This window comes from Orcinus orca, chromosome 4, assembly GCF_937001465.1.
Source record: "Orcinus orca chromosome 4, mOrcOrc1.1, whole genome shotgun sequence".
NCBI lineage: Eukaryota > Metazoa > Chordata > Mammalia > Artiodactyla > Delphinidae > Orcinus > Orcinus orca.
In genome coordinates this window covers 8,279,966-8,293,474 of record NC_064562.1, presented here as the reverse complement: position 1 = coordinate 8,293,474, position 13,509 = coordinate 8,279,966, and the positions used below count along the sequence as shown (strand labels likewise).

The window sequence follows — 13,509 nt, the reverse complement described above, 5'->3', positions numbered from 1 at the left end:
TGTGGGTTTGTCATATATGGACTTTATCATGTTGAGGAAAGTTCCCTCTATGCCTACTTTCTGAAGGGTTTTTATCATAAATGGGTGTTGAATTTTGTCGAAAGCTTTCTCTCCATCTATTGAGATGACCATATGGCTTTTCTCCTTCAATTTCTTAATATGGTGTATCACATTGATTGATTTGTGTATATTAAAGAATCCTTGCATTCCTGAAATAAACCCCACGTGATCATGGTGTATGATACTCTTAATATGCTTTGGAATATGTTTGCTAGTATTTTGTTGAGGATTTTTGCATCTATGTTCATCAGTGATATTGGCCTGTAGTTTTCTTTCTTTGTGACATCCCTATCTGGTTTTGGTATCAGGGTGATGGTGGCCTCGTAGAATGAGTTTGGGAGTGTTCCGCCCTCTGCTATATTTTGGAAGAGTTTGAGAAGGATAGGTGTTAGCTTTTCTCTAAATGTTTGATAGAATTCGCCTGTGAAGCCACCTAGTCCTGGGCTTTGTTTGCTGGAAGATTTTTAATCACAATTTCAATTTCAGTGCTTGTGATTGGTCTGTTCATATTTTTTATTTCTTCGTGATTCAGTCTTGGCAGCTTGTGCCTTTCTAAGAATTTGTCCATTTCTTCCAGGTTGTCCATTTTATTGGCATAGAGTTGCTTGTAGTAATCTCTCATGATCTTTTGTGTTTCTGCAGTGTCAAGTTGTTACTTCTTCTTTTTCATTTCTAATTGTATTGATTTGAGTCTTCTCCCTTTTTTTCTTGGTGAGTCTGGCTCATGGTTTATCAATTTTGTTTATCTTCTCAAAGAACCAGCTTTTAGTTTTATTGATCTTTGCTATCGTTTCCTTCATTACTTTTTCATTTATTTCTGATGTGATCTTTATGATTTCTTTCCTTCTGCTAACTTTGAGGTTTTTTTGTTCTTCTTTCTGTAGTTGCTTTAGGTGCAAGGTTAGGTTGTTTATTCGAGATGTTTCCTATTTCTTGAGGTAGGCTTGTATTGCTGTAAACTTCCCTCTTAGAACTGCTTTTGCTGCATCACATAGGTTTTGGGTCGTCGTGTTTTCATTGTCATTTGTTTCTAGGTATTTTTTGATTTCCTCTTTGATTTCTTCAGTGATCTCTTGGTTATTATGTAGTGTATTGTTTAGCTTCCATGTATTTATATTTTTACAGATTTTTTCTTTTAGTTGATATCTAGTCTCATAGTGTTGCTGTCGGAAAAGATACATGATACGATTTCAATTTTCTTAAATTTACCAAGGTTTCATTTGTGACCCAAGATATGATCTATCCTGGAGAATGTTCCATGAGCACTTGGGAAGAAAGTGTATTCTGTTGTTTTTGGATGGAATGTCCTATAAATATCAATTAAGTCCATCTTGTTTAATGTATCATTTAAAGCTTGTGTTTCCTTATTTGTTTTCATTTTGGATGATCTGTCCATTGGTGAAAGTGGGTTGTTAAAGTCCCCTACTATGATTGTGTTGCTGTCGATTTCCCCTTTTATGGCTGTTAGTATTTGCCTTGTGTATTGAGGTGCTCGTATGTTGGATGCATAAATATTTACAATTGTTATATCTTCTTCTTGGATCGATCCCTTGATCATTATGTAGTGTCCTTCTTTGTCTTTTGTAATAGTGTTTATTTTAAAGTCTATTTTGTCTGATATGAGAATTGCTACTCCAGCTTTCTTTTGGTTTCCATTTGCATGGAATATCTTTTTCCATCCCTTACTTTCAGTCTGTATGTGTCTCTAGGTCTGAAGTGGGTCTCTTGTACACAGCATATATATGGGCATTGTTTTTGTATCCATTCAGCCAGTCTGTGTCTTTTGGTGGGAGCACTTAATCCATTTACATTTAAGGTAATTATCGATATGTATGTTCCTATTCCCATTTTTTTAATTGTTTTGGGTTTGTTATTGTAGGTGTTTTCCTTCTCTTGTGTTTCTTGCCTAGAGAAGATCCTTTAGCATTTGTTGTAAAGCTGGTTTGGTGGTGTTGAACTCTCTCAGCTTTTGCTTTTCTGTAAAGGTTTTAATTTCTCAATGAAATCTGAATGAGATCCTTGCTGGGTAGAGTAATCTTGGTTGTAGGTTTTTCTCCTTCATCACTTTAAATAAGTCCTGCCAGTCCCTTCTGGCTTGCAGAGGTTCTGCTGAAAGATCAGGTGTTAACCTTATGGGGATTCCCTTGTGTGTTATTTGTTGTTTTTCCCTTCCTGCTTTTAATATGTTTTCTTTGTATTTAATTTTTGACAGTTTAATATGTTTCTTGGCGTGTTTCTCTTTGGATTTATCCTGTATGGGACTCTCTGTGCTTCCTGGACTTGATTAACTCTTTCCTTTCCCATATTAGGGAAGTTTTCAACTATACTCTCTTCAAATATTTTCTCAGTCCCTCTCTTTTTCTCTTCTTTTGGAACCCGTATAATTCGAATGTTGGTGCGTTTAATGTTGTCCCAGTGGTCTCTGAGACTGTCCTCAATTCTTTTCAATCTTTTTTCTTTATTCTGCTCTGCAGTAGTTATTTCCACTATTTTATCTTGTAGGTCACTTATCCATTCTTCTGCCTCGGTTATTCTGCTATTGTTCCCTTCTAGAGTATTTTTAATTTCATTTTCTGTGTTGTTCATCATTGCTTGTTTCATGTTTGGTTCTTCTAGGTCCTTGTTAAATGTTTCTTGCATTTTCTCTATTCTAGTTCCATGATTTTGGATCATCTTTACTATCATTATTCTGAATTCTTTTTCAGGTAGACTGCCTATTTCCTCTTCATTTGTTAGGTCTGGTTGGTTTTTATCTTGTTCCCTCATCGCTGTGTGTTTTTCTGTCTTCTCATTTTGCTTATCTTACTGTGTTTGGGTTCTCCTTTTTGCAGGCTGCAGGTTCGTAGTTCCCGTTGTTTTTGTTGACTGTCCCCAGTGGCTAAGGTTGGTTCAGTGGGTTGTGTAGGCTTCCTGGTGGAGGGGACTAGTGCCTGTGTTCTGGTGGATGAGGCTGGATCTTGTCTTTCTGGTGGGCAGGTCCACGTCTGGTGGTGTGTTTGGGGGTGTCTGTGGACTTATTATGATTTTAGTCAGCCTCTCTGCTAATGGGTGGGGTTGTGTTTCTGTCTTGCTGATTGTTTGGCATAGGGTGTCCAGCACTGTGGCTTGCTGGTCGTTGAGTGAAGCTGGGTGTTGGTGTTGAGATGGAGATCTCTGGGAGATTTTCGCCATTTGATGTTACGTGGAGCTGGGAGTTCTCTTGTGGACCAGTGTCCTGAAGTTGGCTCTCCCACCTCAGAGGCACAGCCCTGATACCTGCCTGGAGCACCAAGAGCCTTTCATCCACATGGCTCAGAATAAAAGGGAGAAAAAGTAGAAAGAAAGAAAGAGGATAAAAGAAAATAAAATAAAGTAAGATAAAATAAGATAGTTATTAAAATAAAAAATAATTACTAAGAAACAAAATTTTTTTAAAAAAGTAAAAAAAAAAAAAAATCCAAAAAAAACGGACGTATAAGTACCCTAGGACAAATTATGAAAGAAAAGCTATACAGACAAAATCTCACACAGAAGCATACACACAAAAAGAGGAAAAGGGGAAAAAATAATAAATCTTGCTTTCAAAGTTCACCTCCTCAGTTTGGGTTGATTCGTTGTCTATTCAGGTATTCCACAGATGCAGGTACATCAGGTTGATTATGGAGCTTTAATCCGCTGCTTCTGAGGCTGCTGGGAGAGATTTCCCTTTCTCTTCTTTGTTTGCACAGCTCCCGGGGCTCAGTTTTGGATTTGGCCCCGCCTCTGCGTGTAGGTCGCCGGAGGCCGTCTGTTCTTCGCTCAGACAGGACGGGGTTAAAGGAGCCGCTGATTCGGTGGCTCTGGCTCACTCAGGTGGGGGGGGAGGGGCACGGGGGGCGGGGGGCGGGGGGAGGGAGGGGCACGGCGTGCGGGGCGGGCCTGCGTCGGCAGAGGCCGGCGTGACGTTGCACCAGCGTGTGGCGCCGGCCGGTGTGACGTTGCACCAGCGTGAGGCGCCGGCCGGCGTGACCTTGCAGCAGTGTGAGGCGCCGGCCGGCGTGACGTTGCAGCAGCCTGAGGTGCGTCGTGCGTTCTCCCGGGGAAGTTTCCCCTGGATATGGAGACCGTGGCAGTGGCGGGCTGCACAGGCTCCCGGGAAGGGGGGTGTGGAGACTGACCTGTGCTCGCACACAGGCTTCTTGGTGGCGGCAGCAGCAGCCTTAGCGTCTCATGCCTGTCTCTTGGGTCCGTGCTTTTAGCCGCGGCTCGCGCCCGTCTCTGGAGCTCCTTTATGCAGCGCTGTTAATCCCGTCTCCTCGCGCACCAGGTAACAAAGAGGGAAGAAAACGTCTCTTGCCTCTTCGGCAGGTCCAGACTTTTCCCCGGACTCCCTCCCGGCTAGCCGTGGTGCACTAACCCCCTGCAGGGTGTGTTCATGCCGCGAGTCCTCTCCCTGGGATCCGACCTCCGAAGCCCGAATCTCAGCTCCCAGCCCCGCCCGCCCCGGCGGGGGAGCAGACAAGCCTCTCGGGCTGGAGAGTGCTGGTCGGCACCGATACTCTGTGCAGCAATCTCTCCGCTTTGCCTTCCGCACCTGTGTGGCTGTGCTCTTCACCGCGGCTCCGAAGCTTTCCTCCTCCGCCGCCCGCAGTCTCCGACCGCGAAGGGGCTCTTAGTGTGTGAAACCTTTTCCTTTACGGCTCCCTCCCAGAGGTGCGGGTCCCGTCCCTATTCTTTTGTCTCTGTTTTTTCTTTTGCCCTACCCAGGTACGTGGGGAGTTTCTTGCCTTTTGGGAGGTCCGAGGTCTTCTGCCAGCGTTCAGTAGGTGTTCTGTAGGAGTTGTTCCACGTGTAGATGTATTTCTGATGTATTTGTGGGGAGGAAGGTTATATCCGCGTCTTACTCTTCCGCCGTCTTCCCCCGGCCTCGAGCTACAATCGTACTCATTTTTCCTCTCCTGGTGCTCGGGTTGGCCATTCTAGCCGCTTTACTAACAATCTCCCCACTTGGATAGTCAGCACCTTTCTCTTCTTAATATACTAAAAGTATTTACACATTTTGAAACTGTATGGATATTGATATAAATTCTTCCACAGCTGAATGTTGACGCAAATGACACTGGGAACCCTCCCTATTACATTATAAAGACTATTTAGATAGACCCACAATTTGTACATTTGTGGGATCTTTCCATTACGCAGAATTAGTTTCCTTAAAGTTAATTTTTTTTTTAAGTGCAGCCTTTAAGTTTATTTATTTCAATTTTCTTTTTCAGGAAATGTACCCGCGAGGAGTTCTGAGAGAATGTCCTCAGATGTTCTGCTGGGATTAAACAAGACACTGCTGTATTTTGTAAGTTTATCTATTTTTATGTTAGTAAAGAAGATTTTCTGCTGCAGAGAACCAGTTTTTTTTTTAAATTTGGAATTAGTGTCAAATTTGATTTAATAGAAGACAATTTTATTTTTTCAAGATTTCTTTTACCTAAATTTTATTCAATTTCAATGGATAGTGAAAAACATTTCTTTGTTAGATCAACTCTGTTTCATTGTATGTATTATCCAATATTTTAATGACCTGTGAGAGGAACTTTATAAGTTTTTTAGCTAATTTAAATGGGCAGTGCTCTCAGTAATACTGATTTGGCCTGGGTGAATATATTGGTAATTATAATGTCCTGTATTTCACTGAACGAATACTTTCAATTTGATCTGTAACAGCTGCCTCTTGGGTCCTGATGAAGGTAACTGAATACTGAGCCTCTTTAGGAAACATATTGATTTTCTTTTTGTTACTAAAACTTAGATTTTTACATTCCTGGATTATTCATTATGATGAGATGTGTACCACATTGTTTGGATGTACTAAAATCTGTCTAACACTCATGAATTTTACATGATGTGAGGCAAAGAAAAGCTACTGTGTGGAGAGTCATGAGTGACATTAAAGTGAATGTTTCCTGAAACTTTGAATTTACAACCCTTCTGATTACCTCAAAGTTGAGAGTTTTGCTATTTCAGTTTCTAAAACACAGTAGAAAGCAAAATAATTTCTCCCTCTTTTACAGGCTCTCTTCTGATATTGATACAGAATAGCCCCCTTGCCTCTAGTTACTTTTCTATGACTGACTCAGGAGATTGAGGATGTAATACACCTCATGTAATTTGACATTTGCAACTTTTTCTTTTCTGTGTTTTTTTTGTGTGTGTGCTTTTTATTCAAGTAAACTATTCCCAATAAACAAGAGAAAAAAATTGTGCTATGTCCCCCCATAGTAAGTGGATGGGGGAGGGTCATCTGGATGAAGCGATGTACGTGGAGATCTGTAATCAGCAGCGAAGTGGCTATTCCAAGTGCATTCAGCAGGGGTATTTTGTTGCTCCAGTATTTTTGAACAAGCTGGATTAATATGGAGTATGGTAACTGGAAAAACACACTCAAAAGTTAGAATAGATTTTAGAAATGTATATAGTACTTTGGAAGGCATAAATCAGTCAAAAAGTTCTTGAAATTGGTGAAGAATCACTCACAAAATTGGAAATTTTGTAAAGATAAATATTAACATATCTCATAAATAAATAAGGATTTATTTAGAAGATTAAAAAATATAAGATTATATAGAGGATTATATAGAAGACAAAAAATAAGGATTATATAGAAGATTAACAAAAAATCTTTATCTTAAATTTAAACTAAGATATAGCAATTCCACTTTTTTCAAGCCCTGTCCATTTACATTATTATTTTTCTAAATGGAAACCAGGGAATTCTCTCCCTAAAACACTGCATTTAATAAAAATGTTCAATTTTCTATTTTTGTTAAGGATTTCTCTATGTATGTATCTTCCTCATAAATTCTAAGTTTTATCATTGAATAGCAACAGCATTTAAATGACTTTATACAATTTTATATTAGTAAGAAATATTTGTTGAATATTTACTATGTATCAAGCCTTATGCATGAAAAATGGCAAAGAAATTTAGTGTTGAATATGACCTGTGCCATCTGATCAGTGGTGAACATACATTTTCTATTAGGATTTCACAGGAGTTTCCTGTTTCCCTATTACTACATCAATCCCTACAGCTCTAAGAAATCCAAGTTGGGAACTACGGACGTATTATTAGAACTTAGATTAATAAGAAAGATTTTTAAGAACCAGGCACAAATGTATTCTTGGCTGGATCACACTCTTCTTGATTTCTCTGAGCACTTGTAGTTTATTCATCTAATGAAGAATCTGGAATGTACCAAGAAGGTACAGGGGAGAAATAAAAATTTTGATTAAATATTCTCAGTACTAGAAGTATACTCCAATAAAAAAAAATTAAGGAAGTAGAATAATTCCATTTGAAAAAGAAAACATACTGAAATAACTGAATACTATTCTTCAGTGTATATTAAGAAATCTTACAAAAATGTGACCCATTCTTTATTTTGTACTGATTTTTTAAAAAATTCAAAAACCTGGACTATTAATAGTGCAGATTTCCATGCTGAGAGAATTTTTAAGTGCTAGAATAGCTATAGATACACGTTTGAAAATCCCTTATTTTGAAAGACTTTTCAAGCAACACAGATCCTATCTTGCAGAGACTATCTGAGAGAAAAAATGCTAATTAATTCAACATGAAATTTTCCAAACCTAGGATTATATGATCATACGTTGGTTGCTGCTTTACATTCTGTAATAAGTCATTAGCTTCAGTCAACATTGACTTTGCTTTTCTGAGACCGTACAAAGGAGGAAGCTAACTGGTTTAGCAAAACATCTCCTGCTCCGCTGTGGTCCCAGTTGAATACTGTCTAGTTGCTAATGGAGAATTAGTACACTTTTCTCTAAGGGTGTGAAGGATGATCAAAGTGGACCCTCTGCCTTTGGAATGAGAACCTCTCTGGGAGCTCTACTCATGTCATCTGACTGGAAGTCATTTAAACAAATTTTTAAGGAGCACATTAAAAAAAAAAAAAATAGGGGGCTTCCCTGGTGGCGCAGTGGTTGAGAGTCCGCCTGCTGCTGCAGAGGACACGGGTTCGTGCTCTGGTCCAGGAAGATCCCACATGCTGCGGAGCTGCTGGGCCCGTGAGCCATGGCCGCTGAGCCTGCGCGTCTGGAGCCTGTGCTCCGCAACGGGAGAGGCCACAACAGTGAGAGGCCCGCGTACAGCAAAAAAAAAAAACCCCAAAACTCATAGCTGTCTTTTTGCTGTCCAATATTGCTATTCCCTTAAGAGAGGATTATATTTCACAAGGTAATATCTATCAATAGAGGGTATTTTTCTGGTATTTTAGGTCATGAATGATTCTAACTTAGAAATCACTCTATCTTCTGGCTTATAATGCTAGTTATTTTATAGACTTTCTTTTCCAAGAAACTCAGTAGTGATGAAATCAGCACTATGTTTTGTAAGATTTTTTAATTCAATCAAATGATTGAATTATTTAATTCAATCAAATGAATATTTGTGCTAAGAACTGTGGAGAATAAAGGAAAATTGCAAAAGACCAGTGCTTCCAAATTGCTACAGTTTCATTGTGGAGAAAAAATCAATTATATAAAAATTAAATGTAGGATTAAAGTCAGTAAAAAACTCAGACTGTATTATAGCTCTCTGACACCCTGCAACATGTTAAGTGTACCCTTGTATGCCACATACATATTTAAAGAGATGGAGAAAAGAACAATGAATGAATGAATGAAGTGCTGCAGTTATTCAGAGTCAATGTAATTAAATTTGAGAAATGAAACATAGGAAAAACTAAGGGACTCACATCACAGATCGGACAGAGTAAAAAGAGACTTGGCTTAAGAATTTACTTAGGATATGGTGATAGATTCTATCTTTAAAGGTGTTGGAAAGTGAATTTTATAAAATGAGTAGTGAGCAGCAAAGCTAAGAAGTAAGATTGGTCTAAACGAGGAAAGGTCTCAACTCCATTCTGGGCAGCCTATACTTTATTCAGTGGGAGGGTCAGTCACCAGAGACATTTCAGTGAAATCCTCTCCTATCAATTCCTGAATAACTGACATGGGGGGAAGAAAAATCAAAGACTATGTCATACTTCTAACTCTGAATAAGTGGAAAAAATGTGCGATGAATGGAAATATGAAAATTAAGAGGTTGGGGTGAAGAGGGCAGTTGGTAAGGTTGATGTAAGTGGTGAAATCTTCCGATTTTGAAACATCCTCAGCTTATTTTCCAAGAGTGACTTATCTCTACTCATATTCTTATCTAAAACCTATTCTTTTCGCTTTTAATGTTATTGGCATTTTTGATAGTAAAACAAATGGGGGGCTTCCCTGGTGGTGCACTGGTTGAGACTCCGCCTGCCAATGCAGGGGACACGAGTTTGTGCTCTGGTCTGGGAAGATCCCACATGCCGCGGAGCGGCTGGGTCCGTGAGCCATGGCCGCTGAGCCTGCGCGTCCGGAGCCTGTGCTCCGCAACGGGAGAGGCCACAGCAGTGAGAGACCCGTGTACCGCAAAAAAAAAAAAAAAGGGTTATTTGTATTCATTTATAATTTATACTGTCACTGCACCTCTAGTTTACCTAAAAGTGAATTTTTAAGTGAATAAACAGGAATTATTGAAATGGTGAAAGATGTGTTCATTCATTTTGGAGTAACTTTTACTCACATAAAGTCCCGAGTTGACATTCAGGAGTAATTATTTGCTTCGTTATAGACATTGAACAGTTTGTTTTATAAGTTTGGACACTTTGTAGTAATAAAATGGATTTGATTTTTTTGTTCTATTGACAAATATTCTTCTTACTTTCCTAAAAGACAGAGACGCTTGGTCAGAAAGAGGTAACTATGAGGTAGAGGCCTAGTCATTTCATGTATTGATTTTTCTCATCCATTAATAGGCAACTATTTATGATGTGGCCAGAAACAACTTAGACATTCTCTGAGGAAGACAGAACTATGCTTGCCCTGATTCAAGGAACATTTGTAAAAATATACATAGTGTATACAAAAGAGAGTAGTACAGATGGTATAGCTACCTACTGAGGGAAGTTGACATAAATACATAAAAGGAAAACAACTTAATATTTCCCAAAGTGTCAGTGAAAAATAATTTAGAATAAAAATATTTATCAGTGACTTTTCAAGAGGATTATGAAGCACAGGGAGATGTGCCCATGTGGATTCTTTTGGGGCCTTTGCAACCAGTTGTGAGAGACTAGAATTGATAACAGTGATTTCAGCAAGACAAACTAATTTCTCATAATCTGTTCTTCATCTGTTTTCACAATTTTGTTTTTAATGTATATCATAATGTATTTTTAATGTTGTTAAATATTTTCTAATCTAAAAGTTATTTGATGATTGGCAAGAAAAATAAAAACTGTGAGCCAAAAACTACTGGTATATGATGAAGGGCATGAGCTTAGCACAGAATTGGACTAGAGATTGTTTATGTCCAAACAAAACAAATAAATATGTTGGAGAAAGCTATGGCATTTCAGTATAAAGCTTTAAGTTTGTTAGTCTAACCTTGTCTAAAAGAAAGGATAACAGTTCATCAAGAGAATCATTTTTCTCCCCCATATGTTATAAGGATGTTTATACGATTGAACCACATAATGGCACGCATTCTCAACAGCAGCTTTTTAAAATATGTGAAAGGTCTTCCGCATACAGTTGGTTGTTTCTTGTATGAGCTTTGGTAGTCACCTTGAACAAAACTTAAATGCAATTACACAAAGAAACAAAATGATTATGGTAGCTTTCTGATTATCTCCGTACACAGGGAAGAGCCTGAAGAATTGTGGAGGAGTAAGTAGTTGACAACTTATTCCTTAGACAATTCTTGAACATCAGCTGTCTCCAGCAGGTTTAAGGTAGGAGTTTTATGGCAGAGAGCTCATAAGTGAAGTTCTACTGAGGATCTGAAGGGCGGGAATGTTTCATTCCTGAATGAAAAAACACCTCTGTGTTATAGATATCAGCCATGTTGAAAATAAAGACATTTCATTGTGAAAGTTAAAGGTTATCAATTCATTCACTTAGCTACACATATTCTTTGGTAGCACATATTGCTGGCCATTCTGTTTATCACCAGAAGTTGAGGTACCCATGTGCAGGATGAAAATTTTTGTCAGGAAGGAACTCTAAATGCTTAAGAGTGCTAAAAGGATATCTAAAAGTGCTGTATGTCTGTCTTAAAGATACGGCAGAAGATCTTAAAGATACACTAAATATTATCAACATAGTAAAACCTAAGTTTGCTCTCTTAAGGAGTTTAATCTGATTGAAATTCCATTGTGATGAATCTGCTAGGGAAACACCGTGTCCAAGTAGAGTGATGGAAGTGTGTGCTCTTCACCCACTCTTTCTTTCCTTATCTGTGTTCTGTACTAGGAAGTTATGGCTCTTTTATTATTTGGAGTAAAGCTCTTAATGCCTCTAAATGGGAAAAAAAAACTACTGTGTAATGTAAGTACAAGCAAGTAAGTTTAAGTGTAAAAATTAGAAGTCACTAAAAGGAAAAGTCAGTTTCTTTTCAGTTAGATATTCATGTATAGAATAGAGATCAACACAGTAAGCATCAGTTCTAAAAACAGCAAAATTTTATATGTTATTTTTTCTCCTCAGCTGTACCAGTGGTCCTTGCTTATTAGCAGAGAGACACATCTCTTCTTCTTTGTTCATAATTACCATCAATTGCATCATTGGGCATCTGTGATACACACTACTATATATAAAATAGATGACCAACAAGGACCTTCTGTATAGCACAGGGAACTATATTCAATATCTTGTAATAACCTATAATGGAAGAGAATGTAAAAAAAAGAATACATATATAACTGAATCACTTTGTTGCACACCTGAAACTAACACAACATTATAAACAAGTATATTTAAATTATTATTTTTTAAAAATTAAAAAAAGAAAATATAACAAAAATCATTAGTTTCTCCATTTTTATTGTTTTTTAAAAATTCATACATACATAGACACACACACATTCCTGACATTATAGCCTCAGAAACAATATTGACAAAACTCGCCTTTTGAATAATTTAGTTATTTAAAAAAGACTTTCTTTAAGTGTGACAAACTCTAATTTGTTTCCTCGGCATAATTAACCACTGTGACTTTCTATTTCATTTGTCTTAACATTCACATTAATGAATTCACCTTTTGTCCTGCTTTGAACTTGATATTGAAAAAGGTTTTATGCATCATTGCTTCTTAATATGCTTCAGATAATTGGCCTTGTTACAGTAGCTTATATAATACTTCTCTGAGAAAATGAGAGGGACTTTCCCAAGAAATAGAGTTTATCTCAAACTGAATTTGTTTCAGTGAAGTCATTATGAACATGGAAGATGTTTTGACAAATATATGAAATTACAGAAATTGAAAAAAAGTTTTTATACACAGACCGACGGACATTTAGTATTGTTGCACGTAGCCTCAAATCTCTTTAATGTTAATGGTCTACATTCCAACTTTCTATTATTAAGTAAATGAAAATGAGCTCCTTGCAAATTTACATGGGAGCAGAATAGTACATAAATATCAATCTGCTGAAATAGACTTTTCCAGACTGTTCTTCTACCTTTGCCAACTCTCTGAGTCTTCTGTGGATTAAAGAATGTGTACAAGTAAGACCTTTTTTTTTAATGCTGCTTAGAATCCTGGTTTCAGATTTTCTGTTGTATTTTGAGAAGACTGGATCGAAGCATTGTTGATGGTGACAAACACAGGCATTTAATTGTGTTTTGAGGGTTCCCCACCCAAACCTAACATTGGTCATATTTCAAATGCTACATCTGCAAAAGGTTGTCTTTTCTGCTTTGCAATGGTACAGAAAACTCTATATCATTTGGAGCCCAAAGGGGAAAAATCGGCTCCAAATGATGTAGAGTTTTCTGTACTTTTCCAAGGGTTAGTTTGAGTAGTTCCTCAGTGTTATTAGTCTAAAGGCAAAATGGTCATGTGTCTAAATGCATTACTTCTCATGTTCACAGACAAGAGTTAGGAATGTAGGTATTCAGCTTCAACCATTGCACAAAAACAGTCAAAAGAGTTTTTGCATCACATTCAGATCTCGTTCTGAGTATGTCTCTCTTCTATGATTGAAGAGGGAATGTAAAGCTCTCCATTCTAAAATGGCTGGGAATATGTTCCTATATATCGGTGATGTTACTCTGTCACTTGTGTTGTGGCACAAAAAAATCACATAAATTTCTTAAAAAACAACTATAGAGTAAGACTGATGTATAAGACTCAATATTATGCCATGGGATAAGACTGAAGTGTGTTATGAACTCAGCTAGAAGCAGAATTAAATTATCCCCTTGAATTGAGTCGTGGCACTTTAGAACTGCCCTTCAATAATTCATTCTCACCCTTTGAAACAAACACTTTCTGGGACTATTTTCTGGTTTTTTTTTTCTTCTTCTGCTCTCCATTTCAGGGTTGTCTTCTGACATATCCTGACCTGAAACCATTAGATACGTGGTATGTGA

At 37.8% G+C, this 13,509-nt stretch overlaps 1 protein-coding gene across 3 annotated transcripts in view; it reads left to right on the top strand.

Moving 5' to 3' along the window:
* MARCHF1 (membrane associated ring-CH-type finger 1) overlaps positions 1-13,509 on the top strand; it is an 835,479-nt gene that overhangs the window by 280,182 nt on the left and 541,788 nt on the right. For all 3 annotated transcript variants that reach the window (XM_049709031.1, XM_049709032.1, XM_049709030.1), the window contains exon 2: positions 5,295-5,371. The gene's annotated coding sequence lies outside the window, so the exon portion shown is untranslated. The remainder of the gene's footprint in view (positions 1-5,294; positions 5,372-13,509) is intronic.